The sequence below is a fragment of the Panthera uncia genome (assembly GCF_023721935.1).
Source record: "Panthera uncia isolate 11264 chromosome A3 unlocalized genomic scaffold, Puncia_PCG_1.0 HiC_scaffold_12, whole genome shotgun sequence".
Lineage (NCBI taxonomy): Eukaryota > Metazoa > Chordata > Mammalia > Carnivora > Felidae > Panthera > Panthera uncia.
Window position 1 is genome coordinate 21,961,959 of NW_026057579.1, and position 12,326 is coordinate 21,974,284.

The 12,326-nt window shown below is 43.0% G+C and overlaps 1 long non-coding RNA gene across 1 annotated transcript; it reads right to left on the minus strand.

Annotated features, from left to right (window-relative positions):
- Positions 1-454: 454 nt before the first annotated feature.
- On the minus strand, positions 455-6,479 carry LOC125937637 (uncharacterized). Its single transcript, XR_007462448.1, has 3 exons — positions 6,375-6,479; positions 2,314-2,536; positions 455-808 (listed from the first exon to the last, which is right to left on the minus strand). It is a non-coding gene; the product is annotated as an uncharacterized LOC125937637 (long non-coding RNA).
- Between the last annotated feature and the right edge of the window lie 5,847 nt (positions 6,480-12,326).

The following is a 12,326-nucleotide window of genomic DNA, read 5'->3' on the forward strand; positions in this document are numbered from 1 at the left end:
CAGAGAGAGGCAGGCACCTGCTGTGATTCCAGTGGTTCTCTGGCTGTGCTTGCAGGGCACCGGTTCTGGAACTATCTTTTTATCCCCCATTTGGCTTATCCTTGTCTCTCTTTCCATGTTCCCCCCTTGATTCCTACTCTTTGCTTCCCTTCCTCCCTCCTCCCTTCCTTCTTTCCATCCTTCCTTTTTCATCATGCCCTTGTTTCCTCCTGCCTTCTCTTCCTTGCCAGTCTCTTTCTTGTAGAACTCCTTCCCTTTCCTCTTCCTTCTGTCCCTGTTTTCTTTCCCTCTTTCTTCTAATTTTTCTCAATAGTGTCAATAATAACTTTTTTAAATTAACCACTAGAGTTTAGCATTCAACACACACTGGTTATGGCTGGGTACCCTGGACATGTTGAACAGGAGAGAAGAGCCAGTCCTCGCATAGCTGAGGGTCCACAGCGAACACTGATGATAAATAAGAAATTATTGTAAGACAAAGTTGGTGTTTTAAAAGGTCCAATGGATAACTCTCCTCTTCCTCACTCAAGATCTGAGCCAACCAAGATACAAGATGAAGGGGTAAGGCAGATGGCAAATCAAGTCAGCACTGAGATTCACAGGAAGCTGTTATTGGAGAATATAGCTTACACCTTTAGGCAAATGGGCTGCCTGACACTGAATCTTGGTTTCTTCAGCTGGTCCATTAGTCCCGGAAGTCTGGGTCAGGCCAAGGCTCCCATTTGCAGCAGGAGAGTCTGCATCCCAGTGAAAGCCCCAGGGGATGAGCAGGCAGGCATGGGATGTGCTTCCTGCAGGGAACTTGCGCCTAAGAGAGGGGAGGAGGGCTAGGTTAACTAGGTCATGGTTCCTTCTTCCCCTTTGTAAGAATCAGTATAAACTCAGCATGGGTGAATGAGGGGTGGAGAGAGAGGCCAGGAGTATGATGCTGGTGGAAGCTCACCTCCAATGGAGTAAAAAACCAGGAGTGGAAATGTACCTCCCTACCTCCTCTGTCCTGTACCAGCACTCAGAGCAAGTGTGTGTGTATGTGTGTGTGTGTGCATGCACATGTGTGTGAGTGTGTGTGATGGTACATAGGAGGAACCTAACTTCACCTAATGTAGGAAGTGACATCTAATCTGAGACTTATAGGATTGCTACCTACCTTGATGTGATAAGGTGTCAGACAAAATTCAGAACAAAGTATGCAAATTTACTTCTCCCTCTAAACTTCTTTATGAAACAAAACTCTGGGGAAGTGTCTCATTCAGTTATTCTGTCAACAAATATATATTTAATTGTCTATTAAATGCAAGCTACTTTACCCAGCAGGAGGAATAGATTGATTGGATGTGGCTTCTGCCCTCCAGGAGCATTTGGACTGTATGCTGAGTAAGACATCCTCATAGAGGGCCAACATGCAAGGTGGGGCATGGAGCATTGGTTGCTTGTTGTTGAAACAAAGTAAGAGCTCTCAGTGAGCTACATGAGGCTTTTATGGGGCTCGTGTGGAGAAGAAGAAAGTTCTTAATGGGGTGGAGGTGGTAAGGAACCAAGCCTTGAATGGCTAGTAGGATTTAAACAGGTAGTCTTGACCTTCTAAGTAGAAAAAAAAAACATCAGCAAAGGCATGGAGGCCATCAAAGGATGGCAGAGATCAGTAAGTAGTCCAGTGTGTCTCAAATACTGTACAGAAAGGAAGCGGTTGGAAACACTAACTTAAAAGAAGAGATGGGACCCAGACTCTTGAAAGTCAGTGTGAGGGTCTGCCCACACTTTGATCCCCAGTGTTGATGAAGGTTGCTGAGCAGGAAGCATGATGTAGTTGGATGGCTGTTTAGAACATTCACACCCATTGCAATGCTCTTTGGGTTGGAGGAAACAGAATTTGAAGACAGTAGGGATCTTGGAAAGCTTTGAAATAGTCCAGGTTGGAAGTTCTGATTGCCAGCAATGAGGGTGGAATAAGTGGATAGATCTGAGTGGATAGAGGGTGGAATAAGTGGATAGATCTGGGTTGCCCCATTTTGTGGCTTCCTCAGCCACAGTGAGGAAGTGCTCCCAGTGCTCCCCAGCCTATGAACACATAAGGGGAAGAAGAAAAGGTGGCAGCTCACTTATGATTGGAACTAGTCAAGACAGACTCAGAGGAAGCTTATGTGTGTGTGGAGTACAAGCCCCAGTGAGAGAACACTGTGAGGTCCAGTGGGACAGCCTCTCATGCCAGGTCCTATGTGATCAGGGAGTGGCAGGGTCAGAGAGATTGGACCCAGCAGGAGGGCTGGTACTCCATGAGGACTGTGGGGTTCTGCAGGAGAACAAGGTTTGCACCTTCTTGCTGTTGGGCTTTGTCTCATCGTGTAAATTTTAGGGTCCACCAAAGGCAGAAACAATAAAGAAAGCAAGATCCAGAGAGATAGACTTATCATGAAGGAGCTGGATCAGAGTAGCATTCCAAGCCCTGTTTGCAGGTCTCTGCTGTAGGATGTTGTCCTTTCCCTCTGGGGGTGCCAGCGTTCCTCCATTATTGCTTGGACTTCATGACTTCCTTGTTCTCAGAAAGAAAAAGGAGCTTATTAAGTGAAGTGGCTGCCAAGTGTATTTTAAGATGAACAAAGCCTAGATCATTTTTTTTCCTCACCACATACCATACATAATTGTATGAAGGGCAGGATTTATTTGGTTTGCATTATGATTTTTTTCCCTCAAGCTTAATTACAGTGTTAAAAAGGCAACTACAACTTGAAAGAAACAAGCCCTACCGTCATGGAGACCAGCATGACCATTCTGGATTTGAAACACAGCTTCTTTGTGAAGGGAATTAATTGTATATGAAACTTTGGGGCTTATGTAAAACACATTTTTATGAAAATAAACTTGAACAGTCATTAAAATGAATAGTTGTTTTAAATAAGACTCAAACTGCATGGTGGTGCCAATGAATTTTAGATGCCTTCTTTATTGGCTTTGTTTTGGGTTCAACTCTGCATTTCTAAGACAATATCAGGGCCCTGGATGTAAGTCTTAGTTTATAATTGGGAATCAAATGTATAGTTCCAATGATAGATTATTAGGGGAGGTAAGAAAATGAATAAGCTTGAATAGTATTCAGGTCTAAGGAACTTCATGAATAAATAATTCTATGTTGGAAAATCCAACATGTTAGAAGGAAGTGGTGCCTGATAGTTTGGCCTCAGACCAAGGAACCAGTTAATGGAACTCAGCTCTCCAGCTTTGGGACAGTCCTCAGGTAATCTGTAAATCAGAAATGTGAGTGACGACCCCCACGTTCTCCTCTGCTAGCATTGACATGGGATGTCTCTGGCTCAGAGATCTGTATGGTTCAGGGATGAGTCTAGAGCAGAGCTCTCAGTGGGGTGGACTACTTGAAACTCTAGCTTAAACAAGCTCCTCCTTGGGGAAGGAGTGGGGCTTAGACCTCTTTGTGCCTGGTGTTCTGCCCCTCTGCTTGCACTTCTCTACTCTTGTTGGGAAGGTGGTTTTTGAGCAGCACTGCTCAGCAGTGTGAGCTCAACAGCTGTTCTGGGGCAGATGGGAAAGTGACATCTTTTTTAATTGGTGGGAACTCAGGCTCATGTCCCCAGTCCTTGGAAGAATGCCTCACTGTTTCCACACCCCAACCACCCACACACATGTGGTCTCTACCCCACTAAATCACTAGCATCTCTCCTCTCCTTCAGGGTGTGTTTTCCTCCCTACACTGAGGTCCTTGTGGTTATTTAGATAAAAACTTGCATAAAGAAAAAGAAGGAAATATCTTAGAACAGTATGTAAGGATGTATAGGAAGAGTGCCCTCACCTGGCTTTGTATTAACATACATAATTTAATTGATGGTCCATTGACCTCAATTCTAGAATAGATAATGACACCATTTTGTATTTTCCTTTGGGGTGTTGTGCATTCTCAGTGATGTAACACCTCATGCTATTGATATCCTTCTCTACCCACTTCTCTGATTCCCTGCTTATAGTTCTTCCCTAGTTTGAACAGAGAGCCCCAGAGGCAATCAGAGAGGCCTCCAGACTAGTGGCAATTTGTGTAGTGAAGTGAGGGAGCACCCAGGCCATACCAGCCAGAAGCAGAACGTTTCCAGTTAGGTGTCTCCTACAACCTCCAGGTGCTGGTCTGAACTGCTGTAAGGAGGTCTTATTGCTTTCTGCAGGATGTGCTGGATGCACTATTACCCCTACTGGCCTCTGGGTACATTCCTTTGGCAATTTTCTCCATCTACCCACTACCCAGTAAAGGTGTTCGTAGCCTGTGGTGTGATGGTATCAGACACATTGTTTCCATGGCAACCACAGCCCAGGCCCCTCGGAATAGTAAATCTGCTTAGGTGGCTTTCCCTTATCTTTAGGTGTGGGGATGACCTCCACATCCCTACAGTCATCTCCCTGAAAGTGGGGACCAGGTAGGCTCCACCTTCTGCTGCATGGAGAGGGACCCAGGGCAAGAAGGAACGTTACAGGTGCTTGGAAAGGCTTGTGCAATGATTTATTTTTCATGGTGGAAATGCATTCAAACCTAGAAGTTCTGGGCTCTGGCCCCCCAATGCATGACTAGAAACACGGAGCCTTGACATTTCTCTTCCCTTTCAGTGCCATGGCTCAGTGAATCAGTTCAAACCCATTAAGATTTCAGAATGACAGGAGGAGAAAATCCTTCCAGTGAACACTCTTAGGATACTGTGACCGAACACCATTTCCTTAGACCTGGACCATTTTCTCGTTTTGAAAATCCCATCAATTGCAATCCCCTCCTCGAGGCTGAGGATCTCGTTTTTACTTTCCTATTTCTTGACACAAAAGCCTATAGCAAAGGCTTGTAGATACATGAATTACATACTTGTTAGTGACACCATGTTGCCCCATGTTTAAGAGGTAATGTGGAAAGAGTTTTCAATTTCTCTGGGTTTATAAATCTAAAGAGATAATTATCCTTCAAAAGAGTGGGGGTGGCCACCAGAGTCAGGAAACTCAGCATGCAGACCTGGGCTCTGCTCCCAACTAGTCTTATGATCCTTGTTTGTAGGATTCTCAAGTGAAATTGTGTATGTGTGCCTGTGTGTGTGTGTGTGTGTGTGTGTGTGCGCCTGTGTGTGTGTGTGTGTGTGTGTGTGTGTGTGATGTCTTAAGCAAACTGGTTTTCTGTGGGAGCACAATTGAATTTTTAAAAATCTAAATTAAGCACATATTCTCTGGGAGCACATCTGTTGCACAGAGTGAGGCCCATTCCATCAATACAGTTGCCTGCAGAGCAATGAAGTCATTCCCATCTAATTCCTGAAAACAGAAATGAGGATAACAGGCCAGTATTAAATATTAAAGTTTTTCACATTTTGCTGTTCTCTTCCAGAGAACACAAAGAGCACTGACATATTTCTGGAGCTCAGGTGGATAGCTAATGGACTGGAGGAGCTTTCAACTCAACTGGAGTGATACATAAAGAGAAAACTTAATTACAGTTAGGATTCCGTGGGTTAACTGGGTAAGCAAGTAGCCTCCATATTTCATAGCATCTAAGACACTATTGATTTTAAGATGCACCATTATTTTATGTACCTCTGAGGAAAAAAGTACTGCCAATTAAACTGTGACCACAATGCTTTATATCTTAGAATTATAATTTTACCCTTATTGAAAGAGCTCTTTAAGATTTGTTTAGATACTTGTGCATACATTAAAATGAAAATACAAGCAAAATATGTTGGTTGTAATATTCTTAAATTGTCTTCACAAGGTGGGCTCTGCCGATTGGCTCTCTGATTTAGAGTTGCTGGTGTCTATGGTTCTCTAGGCAATGCCTCTCTCTGTGAAATTAAGACTAGTGAACACAAGCATTTCTTCCCACAGCACTGCACCATTGATCTGGGGGTTTCTTCCCAGACCCTGACACACATTTACAAGTTCTAGAACTGGTGCTTTCTTCATCATACAGGAAGGTATGAATCCAGGACTCATTTATTTTTTTCTTTAAATGATCCTTAAATGGTTCATTGATTAAAAGACCAAGGTTTGTAATTATGTAACCTTGCCACCAGGACAACAACCAAGTGTGCTCATGTGTGGACAGTGACAATGCTGTAACTTCCATCTTGTTTGACAACAATTGTAAGATGCCAACACCAACACCATGAGGGCTGCCCTGGTAAGCTGCTTTCTACTTCCTTCCAATTTCCTTCTTCTCTAATCTCAGATAGCTCTTATATGTGGAACAGTCTTAGGTATAACTCATCCAGTTCGATGCATGGATGAGGATGCCTGATGTTCTCGGTGGCCAAGTCCTGTATGTTTATTACATAGAAATGGGAAGTAGAAGAGAAAGGGCAGAGCCTAGATTCTTGCCTTTGAGGATAGGTAGCTGTACTCACTAGTAATATGGAACTCAAGTAATGATCCAGCTTAAACAGCTCCTTCTCAGGAAATCCTGCTCCAGTATCCTTGCTGTGCTGACATAGTAGCCCATACTGACCTCTGTCACAGCATGCCCCATGTGTATGTGGCCATTGTGATGTACTTGAGAGCAGCAACCCTATCTATTCATCCTTGTAACCCAGTGCCTGGTGCAATGCCCAGGCTTTAGTAGACTTTGGGTGAACAGTTGCCAAAAGACCGAGGATGGAAAGAATGGGGCAGGAAATGCTCAGGGACAGGGAAATGCCAGCCACATTTAGAGAAGGTGGAGTCTTGTTGTTTGTCTGAGATGGAGGGTGTATGACAGGAAGCAGTGGAAAGTCGGAACAGGAGGGAAGGCTGGCTTGGAGTACTACAAGGAGGAAGATTATTTGGCTGCATAGAACCTGATAAAGACTATTTCAGAGCACCTGTATGTAATCCAACATGTATATTGAGTCACAGATGACAGTTACAACAGAAATGAATTGATCAGTATTAACCATATATCAGATGAGGTGGTTTAAATAAAGAAACTGATATTCCTGAAACTTCAGTAAAGTAAGTTATTTTTAAGTAGTAACATTCATTCATTCATTCATTCATTCATTCATAGGTTCTATGATTAATAGTAATAGCCATGGACCAAACTTTGAGGACACGTGGATGAGTAATGTATAATTTGTACCTTGAAGGAGATTACATATATGGATATTTAACTTTGGGTATATAAATATATAAGGTATATGTAAAATAGGAAAATATTTGGGATTCTTTGTGTTCTATTGAGACTACTGTGGGGGAACAGAGGAGAGATTGTCTTTATGTGGATGGGTCAAAGGAAATTCCACAGGGCCAAGATGATTCTTAAGATATTTATGACCAAGTCAGAGATAATTGTCCTCTGTAGAAGTATTCCCGCAGAAGACTGGTATCCCCTGACAAAAGGGTAATGTGGTTAATTAAGTTTAGAAAATGGATCATACTCTGTTCCTATCTTGAATTCACAGTGTGTGTGGATGCATTAAAGCTCCTTCCTGATCAGCAATAAAAACAAACAACAAACAGAATGCCAACTTATTTGGTTTAATCTACCATTTTTCCAAACTTAGTTGGCCACTCCACCTTTCTGTGGCAGAACACCTGTTAATATTTAAATATCTTAACACCTATTAATATCTCACACTTATTAACATCTTCACATTATAGTTTAGGAAATATGACTGATGCCTGGTTTGGATGGGGACTTATCTGAAGGCAAAGTATTGGATATTATTTCCAATACTGTGAATTTCTGCCGCTCTTAGAGTTCTCACAAAGAATTGACATTGGTTACATGTGTGTGAATGCGTGTGTTCATAGGCATGGTTTGTGCCTTTTAGTATCCAAAATTCTTTTGGCAAAGGCCAAAACCTATATAGCTTCTGCCTCAAAAGCCATATAACTGTGTGAGAAGCGCTATTGATATCAACTGTTATTATTCTAAAAAATGCAAATGATGTTTATGAGCTTATTTGGAGACTGGAAACATGTGTATGCTTTGGACATTGTCCTTCGTACTTCTGTAGTATAAGAGCTTCTGAGACATTCTGATTAGTTGCAATGCTTTTCTTAGACTTTGGTTTTATATGTGATTTTGGTACCAATGCAGAAATTACTTGTCAAATTACCTGAAGATTTTTTTTCATCTCAGTGGCTGAATATTGTAAAGCTCAGAGCAAAAGGACCCCTATTGTTATAATGAAAAAGTTCAGTTTTAACTGAGCAATAAAAATAAATGTTTCCCAATAAACTTATTCTGAAGATTCTATTGTGTCCAGAAGGTATGAAATGACTTTGGCTTTTTGATCATCAGTATCCTGGAATAGGACATCCCTGTTACACATGTCTGCAAAGTGAAATCTCATATGCCGTATTTCCAGTTTAACCAGAAATATATTCTGATTTATAGACCCACAGGCAATGTTCAACTTCTATTTATTGATTGATTGGCTGAGAGAACTAAAATAAAGCCATGGTCTTCCCAAGTCTTCCCAATACCCAGTCTCCTCCTTTTACTCCAGGAATAGACCATAGCAGAACTTAGCAAAGCACTGTAACCCATGACCAGAAAACCATGACAAGTGGTTGCTTTGTGATCATTTGAGGCATGGCTTCAGGGCTGACACTATTTCCTTTGCATGGATTTGGGTAAAGAGAAGGCTTTCGAGAAGTATGTGTTAAATAAATGAATGAGTGAATGAATGAATGCGTGCCGGGCCACCTTCAGCAATATTCAGGCTTGAGCTTTTTACACTTCAGAGGGCAGACTTGTGGATTTTTGATCAGGACAGCATTCTCCCCTTGACTTACACACTCATAAACCTGACCAGATGACACTCAGCAAGTCCACTGCATAGCTAGACTTGAAAACATTTTTTCTTCCCCTTTCCCGAGTGTGTTCCCTTGCCAACCCTCCAGCCAAGCCCACTCTGTCTGGGGTAGGTGCCAGGAGGGAGGAGTCAGGGAGCATGCCTTGAAAGGCATCTATGGGTAAAGAGAAAAAACACATCTCGTTGCTCACACAGCTCCTTCTGCCTCAGCTGCCTGTGTGAGCTTATGGGAGAGGCTGAAAAGCACATTCTTTAAAATCCTGGCCCTTAAATGGAATGCATCTTGGGCTGCAATGTCAGCTTGGCTCTGCCCTGCCTCCAGGACAGTCCTTTATTGCTGACTTTTTGACACGATAAAACCCAGCCCCTTCTCCTCAACTCTGGGGATGGTTCCTAGAACTGATGAAATTTCAACTGTATTGGATTTTTATCACAATTCAAGGATTTTACAAATTGCATTTCTATCCTTCCTTTTTGGCTTCCTCTCCACCACCCCTGTCTCAAAACCACATCTTATCCAGAACCAGCGGCATTAAATGTCCAAGTAAGCCTTTGCTCCAGACCCTGGGGTCAGCCGAGTCACATCCATTTCTCTCCACCTTTTAAGAAGCCAATATGGGCCTCCACCTCTCTTACCCGCAGCAGGTTGGGTCAGATTGTGGGAGGCCTGAGGATGAGCTCATCAGCTTGTCTCACTGCCCAGCTCACAGCTCCTCTTGCTGAACTGTCACTTGCTGAGTTAAATCTGAATTCCTCAAACATCATTCTTCAGCTATTTTCGTCTTTTGAGATTTTAAAGCACTGCTTCTTCAGATGTATTCCAACTTTGTTTGGAAATGTGGCTTTGCTGACTTCTGACCTTACAACAGGCCCCCTGAGTTTGATTGCCTAACGTTAGTTTAGAACTGACCAGACATTACTTCTTCCCTTTCCTTACAGTTGGAAAGACAAACGGTGACTCCTACAGACAAGGGGCCCTCTAACTGGCTTTGCTCTTCCCTGTCCTGGATTTTCCTAGGCAGACTATGTGGCTAGGAGCAGGGGGATCACAGTGATCAGTCTGGTGGCTTTCTGAAAGAAAGGACTGGGCAAATGTTTCAATAGACAAACACTCATTGGATACCCACTTATGAAAGACACTCAAGGGTGGCCTGGTAAGACCACTGCATAGAAAGCAGAGCCCCAATTTAGACAAAAGCTTCTTTTGTTCATTCATTTGTCTGGGGCTTCTATGTCCCAGTAGAGCAATCTGCGAGTGGTAAGGATGGCTAACTTATCTTTTAGGGGTTTGGACTTAAGATAAGATGTACATACAGCAAAGTGATATCCCAGCAGGACAAAGGTATCACAAGCAAAGCCTCTGGGTTTACAGGAAGGAGGAGGAAGTATGGCTGGGAATGAAGCAAGCATGGCAAACTGTGTGTCTTGAGCACTGGGTAAAGCTTCTGCAGGGCCTGAGTGGGGCCCAGAGAGGAATCCTTCCCTGCCTGTGGGCTTAAGAAACTTACAGTCAACTGGGGGAGAGGGGTCACACTCCGCACACTGAATACTTGTTCAGGGAGAGGCACAATTCTGAGACTGAGCAGTGGCTGGCTGTCACTGTCCAATTAGCCCTTGTCATTTGTGCCTCTCACTGCATGGTGAGCTGATGGCCTGCAAGCTATGGTTCTTATGGAAAGACTTGTGTCCTTATTTCCAGCTACACCTGGCAGGGATGACCAGGGCAAACTGGCAGTGACCTGAGCTTTGGTAACCACTTCCCATCCTTGTACCTTACTCCAAACCAGGTTCTAGCCATTTCCACTTTAGGTTCCTAAGTGACTTTGATTTTCATTATAGTTACAAGTGTCTTGGGGCTTTAAATTTAATGAAATGGCTTTTAAATAAGTGCATAGACACTGGAGAAAAGGGCATGACAGATTTTCACCTTAGCTTGCTAGCTGTTAAACACTGGTCCATGCCTGACTGGCCACTGGGGTAGTGCTAGGGGGTGGGGTGGTGGTGGGACAAAAGACACAACCTGCAGGAGGAAAGAAAGGACTTTTGGAACCTGCCTTTTGAGTTGAGGTTTTATTTTTTGTTTGTTTGTTTATTTGGTTTTTCAGTAGGAATGGCTTTGTTGTCCCTATGCCCAGAAGTGGGCTATAATATTTCCAGTTCTTCCCATGAATGATCTTTCTGAGTAGGTGGGAAATTGCCAGGCTGGAGAGATGGTTGTACTATGTCCCTATAAATGTCCTTTGAAAATCCTCATTACTTTTTTTTTAATGTTTATTTACTTTTGAGAGAGAGAGAGAGACAGACAGACAGACTGTGAATGAGGGAGGGGTAGAGAGAGAGGGAGACACAGAATCTGAAGCAGGCTCCAGGCTCCGTGTGGTCAGTACAGAGCCCAACGTGGGGCTCGAACCCACGAACTGCGAGATTATGACCTGAGCAGAAGTGGGACGCTTAGCCAACTGAGCCACCCAGGCGCCCCTCATTACTTCCATCATGCCTTTCTCCTGCATGTGCATGCACACACATAGATACATGGGTAGACACTCATGGGACCCTCGAGAGGTAGATGACATGAGGATTGTGGTGGCTATTTTGCAAGACCAGGTTTGTAAAACCAGCACTCTGTTGGAACAAAGCCCTGGCCTGGAGATTGGAAGGCTTCAGTTCTGGTTCTGGTTTTTATCCTGGAGTGGCCCTGGGCAAGTTATTTTCCCTTTGGCCTCCTACATTTCTCAGTTGTCCTGTTAGGTGTACAATCTCTATGGGCTCTCAGTGATTCTAAGGACCTTCCTCCCTATCTTCCTGCCCTCTCCTGAGATGAGGCAGAGATAAGGTGTTGACACAGACCAGACCTTAGGTTCCACTGGATTGGACACAGAGTAGAAGTATCAGTATGACACGTCACATCTTGTAGAGGGTGTTGGGGCCAGAGCTGACAATTGAGTCCAAAAGTGTCATCTGTCAGCTTCAAGGAAACCATGGGAGATCTGCAAATTGGAATGGCATTCCGTGTTTTCCAAATACAGTTAAATTTCGTATTCTCATTCTAGGCTCTCTGGGATTTGGATCCAACCACTTTCTCCACACACACCAACCAGCTTTATTGAAATATAATTGGTATATGACTTTGTATAAGTTTATGGTATAAAATATGATGATTTGATATATGTATATTTTTTGAAGAGATTACCACAATATAAGGTTAATTGACACACATGTACCCCCACTCCCACCATTTTTGTGGTAAGTTGCTACTGACAAATTTCAAGTATATAGTATTGTTAACTATATTTATCAGGCTATATATTAGATTCCCAGAACTTATTTATCTTACCATTGGAAGTAAGATTACCATTGGCCAACATCTCCCCATTTTCCCCATCTCCTAACTTTTGGCCACCACCAATCAACTTTCTGTTTCCATAAGTTAGCTTTTTAAAGATTTCCTCTAGAAGTGAGATCATCTAGTATTTATCTTTCTTTGTCTAACTTATTTCACTTAGTGTAATGCTCTTAAGATCCATCTCTACTGTTGTAAATGGTAGACTTTCCTACTTT